The sequence below is a fragment of the Balearica regulorum genome, chromosome 1 (assembly GCF_011004875.1).
Source record: "Balearica regulorum gibbericeps isolate bBalReg1 chromosome 1, bBalReg1.pri, whole genome shotgun sequence".
NCBI lineage: Eukaryota > Metazoa > Chordata > Aves > Gruiformes > Gruidae > Balearica > Balearica regulorum.
Genome location: NC_046184.1, coordinates 64759882 through 64780721, shown reverse-complemented (window position 1 = coordinate 64780721; position 20840 = coordinate 64759882). Strand labels below are relative to the sequence as shown.

Sequence of the window (20840 nt, the reverse complement as noted above, 5' to 3'; positions counted from 1 at the left end):
GTTTGCCGTCTACGCTTCATAAGATGAGGGATCCACTGCCTTCTATGAAAGCTTGTAAGAAATTATCATCCTGCCTCCCACCATCAACACCGTAAAACAGTAAATTAGTTTGTAATTGAATTTTTCTTATCATGGCTTTCCCCAGTAAGTTATAGAGGCCTTCAGTACTTGTTATTTTTCTTCCCTAAAAGATATTTATAATGTGGTTATCTATTCTTCTTGAGTCTGTCAGGCAGACTAAGCTCTTTAAGTCACAGAGCAAACTTTCTCCTGCCAGTAGTTTGTTGGAAAGTTTTTCCTTTCCTTTTTTTCTTTTTTGCACCTTTTGAAAATGTTGACACCAACACAGGACATCTTATCCTTGTATCTCTCTCATCAGCACCATCATCCTAGTCTGGCTCTCTCACATATATGCCCAAGAATTGTTTTTAGACATTTCTCTACAGCACTGCATTCAGAGCGCACCTGCCAATGCCTAAAATCCTTTTTAATCAAGGCGTTCCAGATATTTCCCACTATATAAGTTTCATTCATACATATGGAGCTAGAAAAGACTAAAACATGCTGTGCTAAGACACAGACATAGACATGGGAAGGAACAGGTGGAAAGAGGCTCCCTGCCTTGTCTGGCACCCTTCCCCATTTCAAGAAAGGTAGAAAGAGGTCCTCAGCAGCCTCAGGCTGTTAGTAATGACGCCAATGCACGGTTAGTAATGAGTTTTGCAATATTTAGCATTTTCCTTAAAGACTAAAGTCTAATTCTTCATTAATTTTTAAAAGGAAAAAAATAATGTATTTTCAGTCTTTAGCTTTAAAGAAAATACCTAAAAGTGTGACCAACGGATTACATTAAAGTAATAAAAACCTATGTAGATGGCCAGAACAAAGAATCCCAGCATTGTTTTGGATTTTCTTCATCTAGTGATTTTTAGGCCAATATCCTGACAGGAAAGGGGGAGGAGTGGAGCTGTCAGTACTGTATTCAATGAGTATAATTACACTGAATTAGTGCTAAGGGGTTTAGAGGGAGGAAAAAAAAAATACTATTCCACAGAGTTAATATAAAGTGGGCTTTCATGTACATACAAACCCACAAGGAGCAAGCTACTGCCTGCTGAGACCTATTTGAGAGCCAAGGGATTGATCGGACTCGGCCAGCCCTTGCTTAAGAAAAAAGCTGCAGTTGTGAATTACTGTAAAGCAGTATTCACATGATTGATGGGTTTACCCCCACCACCACATTTGTTTCAAAGATCTATTTTGTCTTCTGTGGCGACGGTGTGAATTAACCCCTCTCACAACGGCTGGCTGGATTTTGCAAGACCAGTCCAAGCTCTAGGAGCTCGATGAAGCTTTTATCTTATGCAGCCGTGTGACCAGGAAAATGGGAAAGAGATGCTATCTAACACCAAGGCTTCTGAGGAGCACCATAACACCAACCTCCTCAAAGAATCCGCAAACTTTCTGCCATCAGACCAACCAGCTCCTCATCTGCCTGGAGAATCATCTCTGAAGGAGCTCTGCCTCTTAGCTCCCTTGCACTCTCATACTCCACCCATTTGTCCTTACATCCAAGGGAGTATAATGTATATTTATTTCATCTCTTGCCTTTTTAACCCAATTTGCTGTCAGCAATAGATATTTTTTTCTTCCCCCCCCGCCCCCAGAGAGCAAGAGAAAGTCTGAACTCTATATGCAGTAAAGAATCCAGAAACTCCACGTAGATTTGTGATGGGATTTCTCCTCAAGCCTCAGGTGCTGTAAATTAAAAGAAGTAGTGAGAATGGCCAAGGGAATGGGGGAGAACAACAAGAAATGGGCCCAGATCACGACCAGCTTTTTAAAAGCTCCTGAAATCTTTTGAATTGACAGTATGACACAGAAAGCCAGATTTCCATGGAAGCCCGATCACACGCCTGCTTAGGAAGAGGCCCACAGCATCTCAGGAACAGCTTATTCAGCCAGGAATAAATCTGTTTGTGTCAACTGCAAACTGCCCTGTGCTATTCCTAGTTCCCAGGAAGGTACTCCATACATGAATAACATTTCTTTTTCCTTTATGAGGTAAATGCATTGCTTAAAGGGGTGGGAAAAAAACCCAAACAAATAACAGAGCATTAAATACTATTAGCTACACCAAGCTGGCTGCAGGCAAGTGAAATGCAACCTTCCCACACAACACCACAGATGCGTTCCACACTGTGTCTGCACTATTTCATTTCTCTTGCCCTGGACTTCCATACTGCATGTCTTACCCTATGGCACCTCCTCTGTATTCACGGTCCTGCTCTAGCCACAAGAGGGGGAAAAAAAAAAAAAGAAAAAAAGATGCATTGCCATCTGTGTCACTGTACTCCCTACCACCACACTGCCAGCATTTCTTAATCACTACCTACGGCATCCTCTGCTGCCCACAGTGTGAGAGCCCTTCATCCCAGCCCCACTGCTCCACCTGCCATCCCAGACCCGGCCCTGGGAAAAGGGCGCAAGAGCATGGCCACTCAGCTGGTTTTACAGCGAATGTTAGACAGGGGGGAGCAAGCTTCTCAGTGTGTCCTGCCTTGGTTTGTCACAGCACATCATCCAAGTTATCTGTCCTCAGGTTTAGAGCACCCTGTGTTCCTCTTTGGTCCTTTCTTGGACACCATCTTCATCTGCCTTGAAAGTTAATGATGACAGATGTTGCAGGAATTACAAACGTCAAACCCAAATGCCATGAGAGGTCTCTGCCTAAAAAACCCAGCCTCCAAAGGGGCAGATGCTGAAGTAGCACCAAACGGGGTCAAACACATTCCAGCCACTACACTCGATCCTCACTTGGAGGTACAAATTCTCGGGCCAAATTGTGTCATGACTGAAAGCATCCAGAGGCTGGGTTAGTCCCTGTCCATCAAAGTGACATAGTAGTGACCCATACAAACCACGACTAGAGGTCACCTGTGCTGGAGTGACTGGGTTAGCACATGAATACTCAGCATCCTCAGCAGCGTACGAAAACTGCTGTCAGACGTTCTCCTGCTATCCTACAACCATGTTTCCAAATTTTATGTGTGCGCATTTTATTAACCCCAAAGGGACAGCATGTTTCATTTCTCTGTGAAAAACTCTCAATTGCAGAGAAACTGTCCAATTTGTCAGGATCATTTCGACTTTTACTACGCTTGTGACTTCTATTGCTGTGATATGCAAGTTCTACACAGGTGCTTTCTGCTCCACCATGCAAACAGGGAAGGAGGAGAATGGGGTCAATGGCAGGCTACGCTAGGACCTCACAGAGCTGCCTGCAGCCTGCAAACCACCCGTATGGAAGAGCACACCCTAAGACAAGACCATGAATCCTGCATGAGCCGAGGTGGGAGGAACACGAGAGCAGTGGACTAACGTGACACTGCTGTATTAACAGAGCTGCCAAATCCCATAGACCCACAATCCAAAGCTGGAGGCTTGCTCCAGTCCCAGGAGGCCAGCGGTCTTTGTTTCTACCTGTTGTATGACAAAAATGTTTCTGATGAGTACACTAACTCTGTGGTTCAGTCCAGCGGCAATAGCAGCTGGGTGTGAAACACAAACACAGGTGTGCTATTAAGAAAGGTCACATTATTTCAATTCCAAAACCTATGCGCAGTGATGTACCATTAAAACCAGACACATTTTTCTTCTTGTTCCACCTAAACAATGATTTAAACAAAAGCTACTTGTCCTCACCCCTTCATTTGCCACGCTCAGAGGCATCGTAGGCAAGTGATCTAAAAGCATTGTCATTAGAAGGAGGAGGTCACTGCAGCCTTGGTTGGCTTCTGTTACTGCCAATGCTGCACGTGTCATGCAAAAGCTACAACGCATTTAGCGGCTCACACGATGACACGGAGCACTAAGCCCTTGCGCCCATTCGCAGCACCCTACATAAAAGCCACTTGAGCTCATCAAGAACAGGAATGAGCTCTGTTTTAAGTCCAGCCCAATCCAGTTAACAGGCTTACATTGAAATGCTGAGACAGGGCTTACAAGTGGCAATGCACCTAACTTGCATGCACTAGTTTGCTAATTAGTTTTTAGCAAAAAAGTAAGAACATGCCTGCACTGCCTAGCTGAGGTTTGTAACTGCTACTTTCCTCTCCATATATTCCTTTACAGATGCTTTTCTTCAAAGATATGAATTTAAGAAAGGGCTCAAGTGACCTTTGTGATTAGTAATGATTATTATAAATCTTGTTCCACTAGCACAAAAAAAAAAAATATCCTGTTAAATACAGAAGACCATTTCAGCCTTCCTGATCAATTAGTCTTCCCTTCCTGTTCTTGGCATATGTCTGCATAAGTTGATTTGCTTCTGCTAAAGAGATGCCAGCATGCATCAAAATAGAAAAAAGATGCACAGAGGCTTTGAAATTGTTTGTTGTGACATCACATAGTGATAAAACACTGCTGTCCCCTGTCTCCCTCACTCCATCTGTGCACAGAGATGCAACCTGGGGAAGGGGTTGTTCCCGACCTTCAGCTGAGGAGCAAGCACATAAGTGGATGCCCCAACTCTGTCCTCACCACCATCACCAAGCATGGGGGATAGATTCCAAATGATGGATGCAACAAAAGATTCTTCCCATTCAAAAAACGAAGATTTGCTTTGGAATTCATGACTTAAAAGGTAATAACCTTACAGTACCTGTAACCTCAATTTGCCAAGTCGTGATTTTCCATAATAGAAATTGGAGGGGAGCATGAGTTTTGCCCAGAACATGAATAATTCCAGGAGTTAAATGAAAGACATTTTAGAAGCATTTACTATGAGAAGTTAATATTAAAAACATTCTCTGTGAAACGCAGGGAGACTAAGTCAGCATCAGATTAATTGAACACAGCCAGACTTAAGGGAAAACGGGTAGTTTTCACAGGATATTCCAACTCTGACAACATACTTGTTTTCAAATAGTTGTCCATTTACCACAGCTGGAAAGCATCAGGGCATCAAATTAGATGTACATGAGTGCAATCAGCTTGCATTTCTGATATCGCAAACAGCTTCCTGGAGCACAGTTTGCTCAAGTGTTAATCAAAATAAAAGGCAGTAACACAAAAAGTGATAATGACAAATTATACAGCCAATCTAAATCACAATGAGCCTACATACAAGCATACATTTATTTTTACATATAAATATCTAATTACTTTGGTGGACTTTAGTTTAAATGCTTAGAGGGAATTCTTCTAAAAGGAGAAGACGTACAATCTTGCGCCATACTTGCACACAAACCAAGTAAGAAAGAGGAAGAAGTCAGAAGAACAAATCTGACTTTTCTGGAGGTACTTTAGGAGAGTGTTTCTGACTACAAATTCTGAGCTACAGTCTTGAGGATGATAAAATACAAGCCTCCAATTCAGACCAGAGATGATAGATGTAAAATACTCAGTGATCAAATGACGACAACATTACCATTTTCTAGAAACGTGAAAATGCAGTATTTTTTCTAAATGATTTCTCATCAGTGTAACCAATTCACATGGTGGCAGCTGGTTTGAAGCTTGCAGAAGGAAAGGCTACAACGAGTTAGTCCCAAAAAATGGAAAAGAGTTGGTTCAGAAATTAGACAGGGCTATGTTTCCAGACTAATTTCCAAAGGGAAAATTGCCACAGATCAGATACATTTCCATAGGATGCAAACATAGAATTCTCTCACAACCTTTTGAAATCTTCACCCCAAAGTTACCACATGATTGGGAGGTCACTACCAGTCCTAAGAGAACCAGTGAGTCACTTCTTTCTGTTCCCTGCGAGCCTTTCTTTAATAAAGCATGCAAGGAACAAGCGCAGATATTCTGACAGGATGCCAAAGTGCAATCACTGATGATACTCCTGGCCAGAAAGAAAGAAAGAAACCAAAACCTTCTTAAATATAGTTTAAGAATTTATTCATTCACAGAGCATCCTTAAGAGAAAGAAAATGGAAATCCAGCCCAAGTGAAGCTAATAGGAGAGAACAACTTTGGCAGGTGAGACGCAAAATGGAGATTAAGAAGTCCAAGAGCAAGGTTGAGGAACGAGGCAAATACATAGTGACAAGCAATAAGGCATTCCTTAAGCACACAGGAAACTGGAACTCCAGAAGAGCCGGTGGGTCCTGCAGACTGTACCGCAGTCTGCCCTGATACAGAGAAGTCAATGAGGGCAGAGGAGATTGCACAGAAGTTAAATGGCTCCTCTGCTTCAATTTTCACTTCAAAGCAGGGAAGAGAGATGCATGCCCTAGGGTTATACAAGTGAAGAACTTGAGGCAGAAATGCCAGACAGAGTTAGGGGAAATAAAGTAAATAACTAAAAAAACCCAAACAACTCAAGAAATTCGATTGCACTAAACTGCGCTTCCAGAGCTGAGAAAAATCAGTTAAAGGCAAGTGTAAACCAGCTAGCCTGAAATAGAAGCGCCACAAACTAGAAAAGTCTAAAAAAGCACATTTTTCACAATGATAAATCATGCCTCACTAATCTACAAGAAGCCTTTGTAAACTTATCCTGGCTATTTTTCACTAGATGTAAATTGTTTAGATTTTCAAAGACTTTGAAAAAAGCTATTAGGAGAGCTCAGTAATCTTGGGGTAAGAGGTAAGGTCCTGTCACTCTTTAAATATTAGTCAAGGAACTGAGAATCCCAGGTTAAGAACAATAATCAGTTCTTTGTACGAAGGAGGAGCAGGGTTGTAGCACCCAAAGTTCAACCTAGGACCAGTGCTGTCGAGTGCATTTATGAAGTATCTGAAAAAGAATGAAAAACAAGGTAACAAAATGTGCTGCCCATATAAAATGGTATTAGTTAACAGTATGGAGGTCCTTGTCCTCACAACTACTTGGACAACTGGACAACACAAATATCAGATAAAATTCATCACAGACACATTGAAGTCTAATGGAACCAATATATATATATATGCACTTACATACCACTGTTTACTGAATTAACTTCTAGACATCAAAAAAGTTCTGGAAACAAAAGATGTCATATTGCTGTGCTTAGCAGAGGAGTCATTTCAGACTAGACAAAACTTTAAAATAGTGCTTCTAATATTTTAAACTGTAATATGAAAAAAAGTTGGACTACAGAAATTATAATGCAAGTGTGGAATGCCAGGTTAAATTTCAACTAAATGTGCTCACTAAAATAGGGGCAAGAATTGTGAGCATACTTAGAAACAAAGAAGCTGAAACATTTTGCAGATTTAGAACTTGGCGTGGGGCTGTAAAAGGCCACTGAAAACAAAAAACATGAGAGAATGTGTAATATTTATGAAGGGTGACCTACTACACTATTTAAATAGAAGAGAGGTTAAAGCAAAGAGAAGTTGGTGGTTATAAAAATACAGATATTAGAGACACAGGAATTCAGAAGTTACATTAAGGAAACCTCAGCTATTCAGAGTTATGGAAATACACCTTCAAAACCAACACAGCTTGGGTGTGGTTTATCTGGGGAAAAATCCATTTCAGATCTATGCACATTTAAAGCTAAGGAAGATGAAGGCTACTTGCAAAGAGTTTTAAGCAGTCCACATAACCCTGGTTTTACAGAACTTGACCCATGCTCTTCCACCTACTTCCATACCTTGTACAATTGCACTGCTACTCACAGGGCATGATCCATGTCTTAGAAAAATACAGACCTATTTCATAGCCCGATACAGCTTCTGCTATAGAAGCAGTAGCAGCCTTCAATGGTTTAGCTTTGCAAGGCAGCAAAACTGAGTCCGGAGAGTAATTTGAGCAAGGAAACTGGAGAAGTAGGCGAGGCTGCACAATGCAGGCAGCTCACCTGCGATCACCTTGGAAGTTCTGCTACTCCAAAAACTTTTTAGGCGTAGTGTACTTTTTTAAACCCGGACAAACAAAAGGCAGATGTAAATGAGATTAAAAAAATATCCCTTTCATTTCACACAAAACACACACTGCATCAGGCAGTGAAAACTATATTTATTCTGGTCTACTTAACACTGAACAAAGGCTAAAAGGTCTTTTGCAATGTAAGCTATGAGAGCAGACCTGAATAGAAGGACTTGGAGATGCTGCTTCATGAGAAGCTCAACGTGACCCCAGCAATGTGCATTTGCAGCCCACAAAGCCGACTGTGTCCTGGGCTGCATCAAAAGAACCATGACCAGCAAGTCAAGGGAGAGGACTGTCCCCTCTACTCCGCTCTCGTGAGACTCCCACCTGGAGTACTGCGTGAGCTCTGGGGGCCCCAGTACAAGAAGGACATGGAGCTGTTGGAGCGAGTCCAGAGGAGGGCCACGAAGATGATCAGAGGGCTGGAGCACCTCTCCTGTGAGGACAGGCTGAGAGAGCTGGCATTGTTCAGCCTGGAGAAGAGAGAAGGTCTCCAGGCAGACCGAAGTGCAGCCTTCCAGTACCTAAAGGGAGCCTAGAGGAAAGCTGGAGAGGGACTGTTTACAAGGGCATGGAGTGACAGGACAAGGGGCAATGGCTTTAAGCTGTAGAATGCTAGACTTAGATTAGATGTTCAGAAGAAATTCTTCCCTGTGAGGGTAGTGAGGCACTGGAACAGGTTGCTCAGAGAAGTTGTGGATGTCCCCTCCCTGGAAGTGTTCAAGGCCAGGTTGGATGGGGCTCTGGGCAACCTGGTCCAGTGGAGGGTGTCCCTGCCCATGGCAGCGGGGTTGGAACTAGATGATCTTTGATGTCCCTTCCAACCCAGGCCATTCTATGATTGTATGGGAAGGAAAGAAAGAAAAAAATTTAAAATAGTTGCAAACACAACATCCTGTGGAACAATTGAAAAGAACATGCTCAAGTCTTTCGAGAAAAAATGGAATCAAAATTCCATTTTTATTAAATTCTATAATTATTGTAGCAATTGTAAATAAAAATTATAAATTATAAAGCTGTTTACAATTATTTTGTAAAGAAATAATTTTGTAATACAAATAATTTTGTAATAATTTACAATTACTACAATTGTTTATAAATGTTTATAATTATTAAAATTATACGTACAATTAGTACTGTACATATAAGTTATATTCTAATTTTCAAAGGTATGCTTTGAAAAAAATTTAAACTGATGAGGAAAGATAAATTTGAGAAAATGGTGCTCATTCCCCATGGCTATATACTATACCACTCTTTTTGTGAGACATCACGATCATCAAAATGCCATAATGAACAGCATCAGCTGGACTTCATGAGGCATCATGAGGAGGTTACTGTAGCCAATGTATCCATCTCATATGTAGGCTCAAATTCTTGTTTCCATTCCCTCAACACCCATTAAGTGCTGCAAGTGTACAGATACACACTAGACTTTCACTGACCTGGAAAAGAAATCTTGGATTCAGTAACTCAAGAATTTCCACTTCAATAGGCCTGATGTGAAATATTTCAACCTCAATTTTTCTTGACTTAGACACATAATTTACACATCATAGACTTCTCCTGCTTTGAGTGTTTTGTTTGTTTCAGAATTTCCTATTTAAATAACACAAGAAATTCCCACCTACAATTACTTGAGAAATCTCAGTTGGTAAAATCCCAGCTAGAATTAGAGCCTTATTGCACATACTGAAAGTGTCAATAGAGAAAGATGTGAACTTGTCATTTACAGTACATGTTGTGCAATTAGAAAGTCTAAAGTTAGATAACACATCCCTACAGTTTGGAAAGTTTCTCTGTACAGACACTCACTTTTAAAGTATGTGTGTAAAGCACAATGTTGGGGTGAATTGTCCACACATCTCATTTTTTTTCCTATATAAAAAGCACAGAGTCTCTATATCCACTCAACCTATAGTTGTGGTTAGTAAAAGAAAGAGGGATTCTTATTTAAAGGACTACCTCCTTGTAGATACAGTCATAAATAATTCAAACTATAGTACATAGCAATTAAATGAGCAAAGTACATGCTGCAATATGCTGCCCTTGGTTTTTAGTCCTTGCCTTGTACAGCAGTATTCAAACTCCAGCCATTCTCAAGGGCTCTCACCCTTTGTGAGAATTAGCACAGATTTGCTGTACTTGGGCACAGAGAAGCAGCCAGAGAAAGGCCAGGACCATGGTTTGCATTATGCTACCAAATAAGAGGTGTTTGTAAATATTAGCTGCAAAATACTAAAAGGATCTATAAATGTTTTTGAAAGCAGCCTCAAATTATAGATCAAAATTATGCGTAAAAGCAGGGAGTTCACCCGCTTTTCCTCCCATTCCTATCCCTTTTTCAACTTCAGATTTTTTTCATCATGACAACATGACCAATTTTACAGTAGGTCAGGGGCAGGGAGCGAAAGTGTTCCCCACTTTCCTACAGTCCTCATTCCAGACATCTTTACATTTCAGATGTTAAGCCCAGAAGTTTTCTCCCTTCAGAGGTAACACCGAGGGCTGATCCCAGCAGGAAGACGGCAGCCTCTGCCTCTCATCAGGATAAAGTCAGGACCTTCACAGCACCAGAAGGTCATACAGGGACATGTTTTGGCGAGGGGTTATGCCCGGTCCACACCATGTCTTGGAAAGGTAGTTATTGACATGGACAGACAGAAAAGGTTTACATCAGAAAGTGGAGGAGAAAACCAGCTCTCCAATAATTTGAATTTTGCCAAAAAACACACAAGCAGCTCATGCTTAGACAGACATCCAGAAAAATATCAAGTGAAGCTGCCCAAGGCCCCACAGTAAATGCAGTGCTCTAAAACTTATCACAAGAGGTTTCATCCCCACCCGCTCATAAAGGGCATGCAACTGAATGCCTGTTGTACCATCGGAGAGATTTATTTCAGCTAAATGTGTTTAACCTTACAAAGTAAGGCGCTGATCAAGCACAGGTTTCATATATACTTTTATATTTACATTGTCTAAGTAAATTCCACTGTTCTCAGTGAGGTAACTCATAGCCCATAAAGCTGTTCCAATGCACAAAATGTGCAAAGACTAGAGCTCAAATTACAAGCGACAGAGAAGAGACTGACATCTCTTAAAACACATACACCTGTAATCCCAATGGCCACTCAATATTAACGAGTCCAAGATGCAAACTAAACTGCATATCCCATTTAAAGACAGGTTCCTGAGCTAAGAAACACGAAGGGTGTGGAGCTTGCCTTTTCTTCTTTATCACCCCATAAACATTGTACCCACACTATTTTGCAAGTGCAGGGAAACTCCTGAGAACTAGACTCAATGTAGATATCCCTGTTTAGGCAGCCCATAATCCCCGCAGCTCATTATAAATCCTCTGCTGGTGGATGATCTATTTATGATTAGTAATAGAAAGAAAACGAGAGCAGCCTTTAGGCTCCTCTGGACTCTGTCAGCCTTTGGTCAAACTGGCCAGAAGATCACTATACCGTAACTGGCTCCCCTATGGCTTTCTGTTGTTGTTTTTTTTTTTTTCCCCCACTGCTGCATAAATATGCCTAGAAGAGGAGGCCTGCAGCACGGAGCAAGTATGCTAATGCCATATCATACTAACTGCCATGCCAACGGCAATCACACACGCCTGCTCACACGCTTCTGCCAAATAATCACTTAAGCAAACATCAACTACAGAGATTAGCAAAAGCATCTGACAACACGTAAATCAAAGAAGAAACATGGGCTGAAGGGACAGCTTAGGAAAGTGAGGATTTAATAAGTGAAATGACATGAAGTTCCGGAATCAAAGCTTGCAGTGTTTTTGGAAGATTGCTGAAAATCCTTTCCGTTGGCCTTAGAGGGAAAGCTAGCAGATTTTTTTTCCATCCCTCGGTCCCTACTGCATATCAGCTGCACCCAGGCAGGCTTCTAATAAAAGCAAGTGACTTGCGCAAACAAAAACATCTTTGTGACCTCTGGGAAGGCAGCAATCCAAGCAAACAACCAGGCAGTCAGGTGGCACAAGCTATCGGGAAGCAATCAGAGCATCTCAGGGGCCTTTCGTCAGCATCAGAAGGAAAGCTAAGCTACTACCATAGAGGACCAGGTTTCCAGGAGAAACCACCCCAGGTAGAACAAGTAGTTCAAACTATTTCTGTTTATAATAGTGGGGAGGCTACTTTTGACCACGTAATTTTTATAGTTCAAACTAAAGTGTTTTCCTACCAGAATTAAGGCAGAGTATCGGAACAATCTCTTGATTTATCTCTAATTTACTAAAAGGTGCTTCACTCCAAAGGCACTTTTAATGAAAGTAATGAGATTCTGCTGCAAGAAGAGTCACAATCATTTACCAGCACTATAACTCATTCATGTCTTATTTTGAAGAAATTGTCACCAAAACAAAGGGGTGGGCACCCTTTCTTAGGCTGAATTCTATAGTTCTTATTCTGATGAAGCTCTTGCTGAAGCATCAACGTTGCCTGAAAAATGGTTGGAGGATGTGTGCCTGGTTTAGTATTAATCTCTGCTTGACAGGAAGAATATGATTCTTAGTGAGCTGAAAAAGATCTCAATATGGAAATGGAAGAAGTTCAACTGTCCAAAAGCAAACTGTGACCTTGTAGTGCCATAACACTGTAGAGACAGCACCATATTAGAGGTGCCATCTTTCTACCAAGGCTATTTCTAAGTTTCCTCCTATATCACTTTCAGACAGTAGACCTTTCTTAAGAGATCCATCCATTACCATCTAACAAAGTGCCTAGAAGACCATCACAGAAATATTAAAATGGGCATTTTGAGCCAATGTCACTCTTCCCACTGTTGCTTGCATGCTGTAAACCTGTAAAAAAAAGACAAAACACCTGTAAAACAGTTATTTTTAAATACAAAGTTTTTGATATGAGAACTACCTACACACAGTATGAAGCACAGTTTGGATGCTTCTGTCACAGAGACAAAGATGCTCCAGACTGTGAGCCTTCTGTTGCTGGCTACAGATGGGCGCATACATTTGCATTGCACTAGTAAGGCTCTTTTGCACTTTAAGATACATGATGTGTGAGGAGTATAGCTAAAAAAAAAAAAAAACCACCATAAATAAATCTGTTGTACTAGTGATCCAGTCGAAACAAGGAAGCCTTAAATGCAATAGTCAGATCATCTTTAGTCGGTTATGAAACTAATGCCATTGTTTGCATGGCTCTGAGAAACAAAACACAAGAACAAAACTGGTTTTGTGCCTGATATCCCATGGAACTGAATTTGAGAAGCCAGTTCAGTCATTTTTGTTTCTTGCAATCAGACAGGGACATTCTGACTTGCACAGATATATATTTACTGCTTGTGTCAATATACAGGGAATTCCTCCTGTCTTTTATACCTGTAGAGCACAATTATCTGTTTTTCACCTTTCTAATCCTTAGGGAGAGCCTAAGGCAACAGGCAGATGCAGGTAGCAAAGTCAGCAGTGAAGACAACAGCAGAGCGGTCTATCTTCCTTAATGAGTTCAGAAGATCAAGACCAACTTTGCACTCAAGTCTGAGAAACAGGCTACCTCAACCTCATTGCCAGCATCCCTAGTGCTGTGCCCATCTCCACTGCCAGCTGGACCAGCCCCGCTAAGACAGCAGAGCATCAGCCCTGGTGCTTAGAGAGAGGCTTGCTGAACGAAAGAAGAGCCCATCCAGCCTCCTCTTCCCCCCCCCCTGCCCCCAGTCATTCTGTCTAGTTTTTGTCCTGGGAGGAGAACTCGTACAGATAGTGAGCTGCTCCAAAAATATTGTTTGAAGACAGCAAAAATTCAATTTCATTTACGCTGTTAGCTAGCTGTGGACCAGTGCCAAAATAAGCATTTGGCCTGAGATAATAGAGAATTTCTTCTCTTTCTCTTCCCTCCCCACAGGCACTTGATGATGGCATCATCTACAACTAAATAGGGGATGTTTACAAAGTCCAAGCTACACTGGAACTCTGCAGAAATTAACGAGGAAGGAAGATTTTTATAAGGCTCTCGTGAAACCTTTAGTGAGCTCTGAAATAGTGCTGGCAGGCCTCAGAAGAGAAAGGTCCATTTTAAAATTGAACTTTGTAGTTTACTAAATGGCAGTGGACTGGAGCCCCAAGCACTAGCTATTTTCAGAGACTATTTTTATCAGAAAATTCTCAACTCCTGTAATGCTCTTCTGCGCTGAAAGTCTTTACCCTTCCATTGCAGCTGCCATGCAATCAATGGCACTTGCCAAGCAACATGCTCCTAGGGCCCAAATTAACATATTAATACATTTTTCTTAATTTTTCTTAATGAAACTGGATTTTGCCTCAGACTCTACTCCTCCCCTCCAGAGGTGATCCACATTGAAACCAGAATCTGCTATTCTGAGAAGGCAAGGAAGGGCAAAGGTTTTCTGGAGTAGAGAGACAGAGGGGGTAGAAATCACCTGGCTGTACCAGTAATATATCTAGCTTTTTATTATATTCACATTCCCCCTTCTCATCTCCCATGAAACTGCCTACAGCTGTGTTCTCTCAACCTTTGGTCTGAAAGACATTAAAAAGCAAGATGACTACAGATTTTAAAAAGTCACTCCCACATATGTAAGCAAGCAAGGAAATGAGAAAAGTTAAAAAAAAAAAATCATCATAATGCCACTGCAGGAGGTAGAGCCAGATATTTTAAATGGTTCAGTGATTCTATTCCTTGGAATAAAATAAGCTGAGACATATGGGCCAAGAGAGTGTCTAGTTTGGTAAAGTTCCTCTCTATGAGTATAAGGTAAGCCATTGCTGAAAACTTGACAAACTGAACTACTTTAATACCACTATGTCAAACACCACCTGCAACAGGGCCTTTTAAGTGTTAAAGGTCCTTACTTTTCACTAGTGAAAAGACTGTGGGAGCCTGAAGAGGGTCTGAAAAGTATTCATGAACTTGGCATCACAAAATCAGTTCTTCTGGCAACTCACAGCAAACAAAATTTTAAGCTGCAAATTTCATACTAACTGCCAATTCTTATTTCATGGGTTGGATCAAGCTCATGTTCAAGGTAGTGGGATTAAAGCGTTTCCCCAGCTGATGACCGCCTCTGTTTTATACAAGATCAATGGTTTGCAAAGCATATTTAAATTAAAAAAAAAAAAATAAAATCAAATCTACTGGTCTTTAGTGTCTATTTCTGTCAGCACAAATAACAGGTATCAGTCCCTTGGAAGTTAATAACACAAAGAAGATATGCCGTTTCTCATCTTGTTTAGTGTGTCAGGCCACAGGGACACGGCCATACAGTTTCTTATGCAACTACAGTGCTCTGTGGGTTATTGCAGTAAAACACAAACATCCACATGACAGAAGACACTGCTCGCTCCTTTAATTTCATTTTTCCACAGTGCTTCTGCTGAAGAAAGTTGATGTGAGACAACTGACTGAAATTTCCCCCAGCTCTCCTCAAATGCACATTGAACATTTGACAATGCCCACTTTTCTATTTTCCTCTCGCGGCTCCATCGGAGAGGACCCTCTATGCATTCAGAGCAGCACAATGGAGAATGATTTCCAAAGCATTAACTTGGAGCCATTGAGACTTGGATGTTTTCAAAATGACTCTATTGTGCTCAAAGGATTCTAGACTACCCCAGCTACTCTAGAAGAGAGTCTTTTTCCCTTTCTCAAGACGTCCATCCCTCGAGCCATCCCTGGAGTGCATTGTTGGGGCTGATTCCTTAGTGCAGCGAGTTCCATCAGTCAAAGCTCAACAGATACAAATAATATCAGGATATGGATATAAATTAGTGCGACAGACCCTAAATAGTTTTGACAGGTTTAGTAAGTATATATAGCGACACAGAATGCTATTCCTGCTGTCAGACATCAATATGTAGACAGAAGATTGGGGGCACCATGGAAACTCAGCAACATAAGAGTGGTATTGATTGGATAGAAAATGAGGCTGCAATTTAAGCTTAAGGCTGCCAGAGATGCCAAGAATGGAGAATGACCTCCAGCAGTGAATTTTCAGCATAAGCTCCCTGTGAACAAGCCAGTCCAAGAAGGATAAATCAGGGACAAGCTCACCAGGGATATGGGTCGACCGAATGCAGGCTACCCTAAGCAGATGAGAATCACTCTGTGTGTCCGCGCGTTACAGTGACCTAGTTCGTTCAAAGACAGCATTTTGAATGGTTTATTATAGAGGCTTGAAACAAAGAGATTTCCTCAATTAAAGTCCTGAAATGAATCCTCTAAATGAAAATGCTTTTGATACACTGATCAGCAAGAGGTTGTAAATATTGAACCAAAGCATACATTGTTAAAGACCAGTTCCCACAGAAAAACCCCACGGTGGGGAGTGTAGGTAATGAGGGGGCCTGAACAGAGCAGGAAGTTTCGTGAGCAATGCCAGCTCCATCCCTAAAGCCCTAGTGTTACACTAAAACACTTGTTACACTATAACACTTGATAAATCATGTCTTCCCTGCTGTAAAACCACACTAAAATAGAGTATGAGTTAAATGAGTTTATTTTCAGAGCTCCTGTAAAAATTATTTTTAATTGTTATCTGAGGACCTAGGAACAATCGTTCCCAGAATGATGGGGAAGAAACACAGGACATGTCAGGAAGTACCTTGCTGGAGCCGTGACGGCTGGAAGTCAGCTAAGTAATAATCTTCACATTAGCGACAGAAAGATGAATCTACACAAACCATCCATCAGTACATCTGTGTCAGGAATAAGATAAGGCTCCAAACTGTCCCCAGTGTCAGCAGGGGCGTAGAGGAATACAGACATATGGTACTGGGATAGCAGCACTATGTTTTGTAATACTATAGTAAAACCAACCTTCTGCTGGCAAGGATGTATCACCCACAGCCTGCATCTCAAATAACTGGTGATAGACATCTGGATAATTGCAAAAAGTCTGTTTTTCTTAAGCCATTTCTACACTATGAACAAAGACTTACCATTTGTAAAAGAAAGGTTTGTTGCTAGCTTCTCTTTTTTTTCCACCCAAGAGCTTGCTCTGGAGCACGCTAAAGTCAGTAAGTTTCTCTCCTTCAATTTCATCCAAAGCTTCATAAGTAATAAGTCACCAAAGAGTTTAGCTTCGCCTCGAGACAGGAGTATATTAAACCCCTCTTTGCTTCTCTTTAGGAAGAGTCACTAAATTATGCAGCAGGTTTTTTTATTGCTGCTTTTTTTTTTGTTCATCCTCTCCAATGAAGTACTCTCTCCATTAAGTTCCAAATTTTCACTACTACAGCAAATTAACAAAATTTTGTCACAAATATGCAGGTTTCTTTTTCCCTTCAGACCATTTATCTTGATCAAAAGTTCAGGCTTTTTTTTGTTCTTATTTGTTTGGAAGGAGTAAACAGAAATACACAGAAAAAAACCCCATAAATTGTGCTTTGTAAATCAGCTCAAGCATATTGTCCAGAAAATGCAAAAGGCAAGTATTTCTTTACAAAAACTCTTCACATATCTTTCCCTTCTCTTTCTCTCCATCCCTTCCCTTCTTTACCCTAATACAAGCAATTACGCACTCCATCTATTTTTTGTCCAAAAAGTTGAACTTTGCTAAAAGCTCAAAAAAAAAAAAAAAATCAAGACCCAAATGGAAAACAAGAAAAGGGCAGAGAGTTCAAGAGTTGATAAGCCACAGGTAAAGAGTTCTCTCACTGTAATACAAGTCATTTAGAGCAAACAGGATCTAGTTAAAACACCTACCACTATCCGCAGCTGCAGGATTATCCCACAGAGAAAGACTTAATACACGTCACAAACATTTGCACAACGCTCTGAAGAACCAACCGGTCTCTAGGTTTTACATCCTAGAATCCCGCTTCAGAGCGTATCACTAAACTAACGCACAGCAGACATTCACCACCAAGGCAAACCACTTGCAATGTGGAAGAGAGAGGTGCGCGACGGCCAACTGGAACACGTAAAAGGAGCAGATGAGCTCCCGGAGAATGAAGAGTACCTTTCCCCTCCAAAAAACCCTCTACTTTTAAAAGGGAAAGGATGAAGGAGGGTAAGGAGTTAAAAGCATCAGTGTTGGCGACCATAACACATTTGCAGAATAATGTGGATGTTCAACAGGAGGAAACCGTTTTTGCCGTTAACTCAGATTTTCTCCCAACCCATCCTTCCAGGGGAAGCGTAAGGCAGAAACTAACAACGGCAGTTTTAAATAGATCTATCAGCACTTGCTAGGCTCAGTTGTTCCACCAGAAGCAAACTAGGGATAAGGCGGCAAAGTCCCAAGAAAAATATCAGTTCAAGTGCTCGGTCCGAGGGTACAATTTAACCTCATTATCCCGAGTCTCAGCCGGGACGTTCCTGGCACAGGGTAACCGAGACCCGCAGGGGGTTTGCCGCTCTGGGGTCACTCCGCTGCCCTTTTGTCCTCTCGAAAGGGACCAGCCCGAGCACTCCTGCCTCCCCTCCCCGCTGGGTCACGTCCCTCACCGCCACCTTGGTCCTTCTCACCCTGCCTTGGCTTTTTAACGCTCTCATTTAGCGAACCACCGCCGCCACCCCGAGCGGGGCGGCCGTCAGGCGGCCACAGGCAGCGGCGCTCCGCACCACGGCAAAGCGCGGCGGGCACCGCGGCGCCCCGCCACCCCCCGCCACCCCGTTCCTGCTCCCGGGCACCCCCAGACCTCGCCCCCCCGCCTGCACCCCGAGCAGGTGCCTCCGCGACTGCAGGTGCTCCCCACCACCCCGCTGGGTGCGGGATCCCACCCAGCCCCATGGCTCCTCTGCCCGGCACCCGCCGGGCGGTGAGAAGAGTCGAGGTGGGGCCGGCGGTGCGGAGCCCCGCTTGGGGCACGTCCCCCGGAGCCGGGGCAGGACGGGGAGGGGGAAGCGCTTCCCACCCTCCCCTTCGGGGAGCGAGCGCGGGAGGCACCATCCCTCGGGCGGACCCCAGGAGCCCCCGCCGCCCCCTCGGACTTACTTCGGGCGGCGAAAGGCTCTTCTCCCGCAGCTGAGAGGGGCGAGCCGCGGGCGTCCCCGGTGAGCAGCGGCTGCTGCTGCTGCTACCGCCGCAGCGCGTCCCTTCGCTTCCCCACGGACGGGCTCGCCGGCCGCCGCCTCACACCCCGCTCCTCCCGCGTCCCGTCTCTCTCTCCCGCCGGAGATTTCTCGCCGAGATTTTTATACTGGAGGCAGGGAACCTGATCCGAGCTTTGACTCAGCTGAGCCCGGGCTGCGGCGAGAGGAGGGAGGCAGGCAGGCGGGAAGCAGGCGGGCGCCGGGGCTGAGCGAGCGGCCGCGCTGCCCCCTCATGTGATGCGGTGGGGGCGCGCCCGCCGGGAGGGTCACCCGCGGGGCAGCCTCGCCCCCGCCGCCGGTGGGGGGGCGGAGGGGTGGGGAGGGGGCGGGACGGGGGCGCTCCGCCGGCGGACGGGGCTCGGCAGCTGCTCCCAGTGCGCCCGCCGCCGAGGGAGAGCCCGGCGGGGCTTGGCCCGCCGGCCGGTAACGGGGTTTTCAGCTCAAGCAACTTTCCCTCCTCACCTTCACGGCAGCCCCGGCCGCTGATGGTGGGGAGTCGAGAGCGGGTGGGGCACCTCACGGTACCCCCGGCCGGTGCGGGAGCTCGCCGGGGCTTCAGCTACCTTTCCAGCCACGAGCATCCACAGCTTTTACCTCGTAGCCTTTGGCCGTCGTGGTACGGGGAGCTTTAACGTCAGTGTCGCTGACTTCCAGCTCGCCACTTAGACCGTGGCAGTGTTGGACTGGAAATACTGGGGGGGGGGGGGGGGGGGGGGAGTGGGAAAAACCACAAACCAACAAAAAAAAAACCACCCCAGCTTTTAATTTCAGCTTGGGCTGAAAGTGCCATGAGAACAACTTTTGTCATGGCGTTTCAACGCTTCTGGTTGTAGTGGTTGCTGGAGTTATATCAAGGCTTTCATTTAGCAGCAGGCTTTTCCAACTTTTAGGTTCATTACATCCATTGAATAAGAGTGTTCCCCAGTCCACAGCTTAATTTAAAACTAAGTGGACTTGTTCCAAACTCCAGGCAATTTCTATGTAATTCCCGATCCCCAGAGCAAGTCTCCGCTTTGATTTGAAAGACTGAGCCCATTGACTGCTCGGGTCTCTGCTGAGGTTGCAGCTTGCCGCTCCTGCTCCAGGTTTGCACAGAAATCCAGTTCAGATTCTTCTCCTGTTTCCAGAGGAATGAGCTAAAAAAGTAATTTGTCTGGCACCGTACACATTGCATCATCTAACACCTACCATCTATGACAATGAAAAGCACTGTGTGGCTAGTCCCAGCGTGGGCAATTGCACCCACCTGGAGTCTTTCTTAGTAAAGTAAACTATTCCCTTCCATCCACACCTTGGCATCTTCTTTTCATCACACAGTTATGTGTTTAGTCCTGGCATGGCTGTTCAGGATTTGCACCACCGGCAGATTTAATGACAGTGATGTAATTTAAAACAACAACTTTGATTTGCAGTGTAAAATGGTGGCTTGAGATGGAGAGAATATTCTTTCTAGTGGCTGGACGAGTGAAAATGAGCATTCAATAGTATACTTCATCTTTGTGTTTCAGACTACACAGAGTTGAATGGATCCTTGATAGCTAGCTTGCACCTTCCTGAGGGCTTCTCAATGAAATCCTGGCATCACGGTGCTAAGCACCAGGAACATTGAACATCAAGAGCAAGACACTTTCCATCAAAAAACACCTGGTAGTGGTCGACACTTTAAGCCCTCAGAGTCTCTCCATACAACCACAATGGCACATTTCAGATGGTCAATCATGTCTGAGTAACAAAGAGAAAGTAGGTAAGAGGACAAAGGCTGATCTGTAAGCTTACCTTGATTGAAACCAAAACAGATTGCATCAAAGTAGGTCAAGAGATTTCTTCCTTTCCTTACAGAAATCTGAGTCTTAGCTAAAACACTGAAAACTCAACATTTTCAGCTTTTCAGAAAACAAAACTGGAAACTTTCTGCAGAAATCAACTGCTTTTCA

At 43.4% G+C, this 20840-nt stretch overlaps 1 protein-coding gene across 1 annotated transcript in view; it reads right to left on the bottom strand.

Moving 5' to 3' along the window:
• PTN (pleiotrophin) overlaps positions 1-18935 on the bottom strand; it is an 81729-nt gene extending 62794 nt beyond the window's left edge. The window contains exon 1 of the mRNA XM_075755735.1: positions 18809-18935. The gene's annotated coding sequence lies outside the window, so the exon portion shown is untranslated. The remainder of the gene's footprint in view (positions 1-18808) is intronic.
• Positions 18936-20840: the final 1905 nt, after the last annotated feature.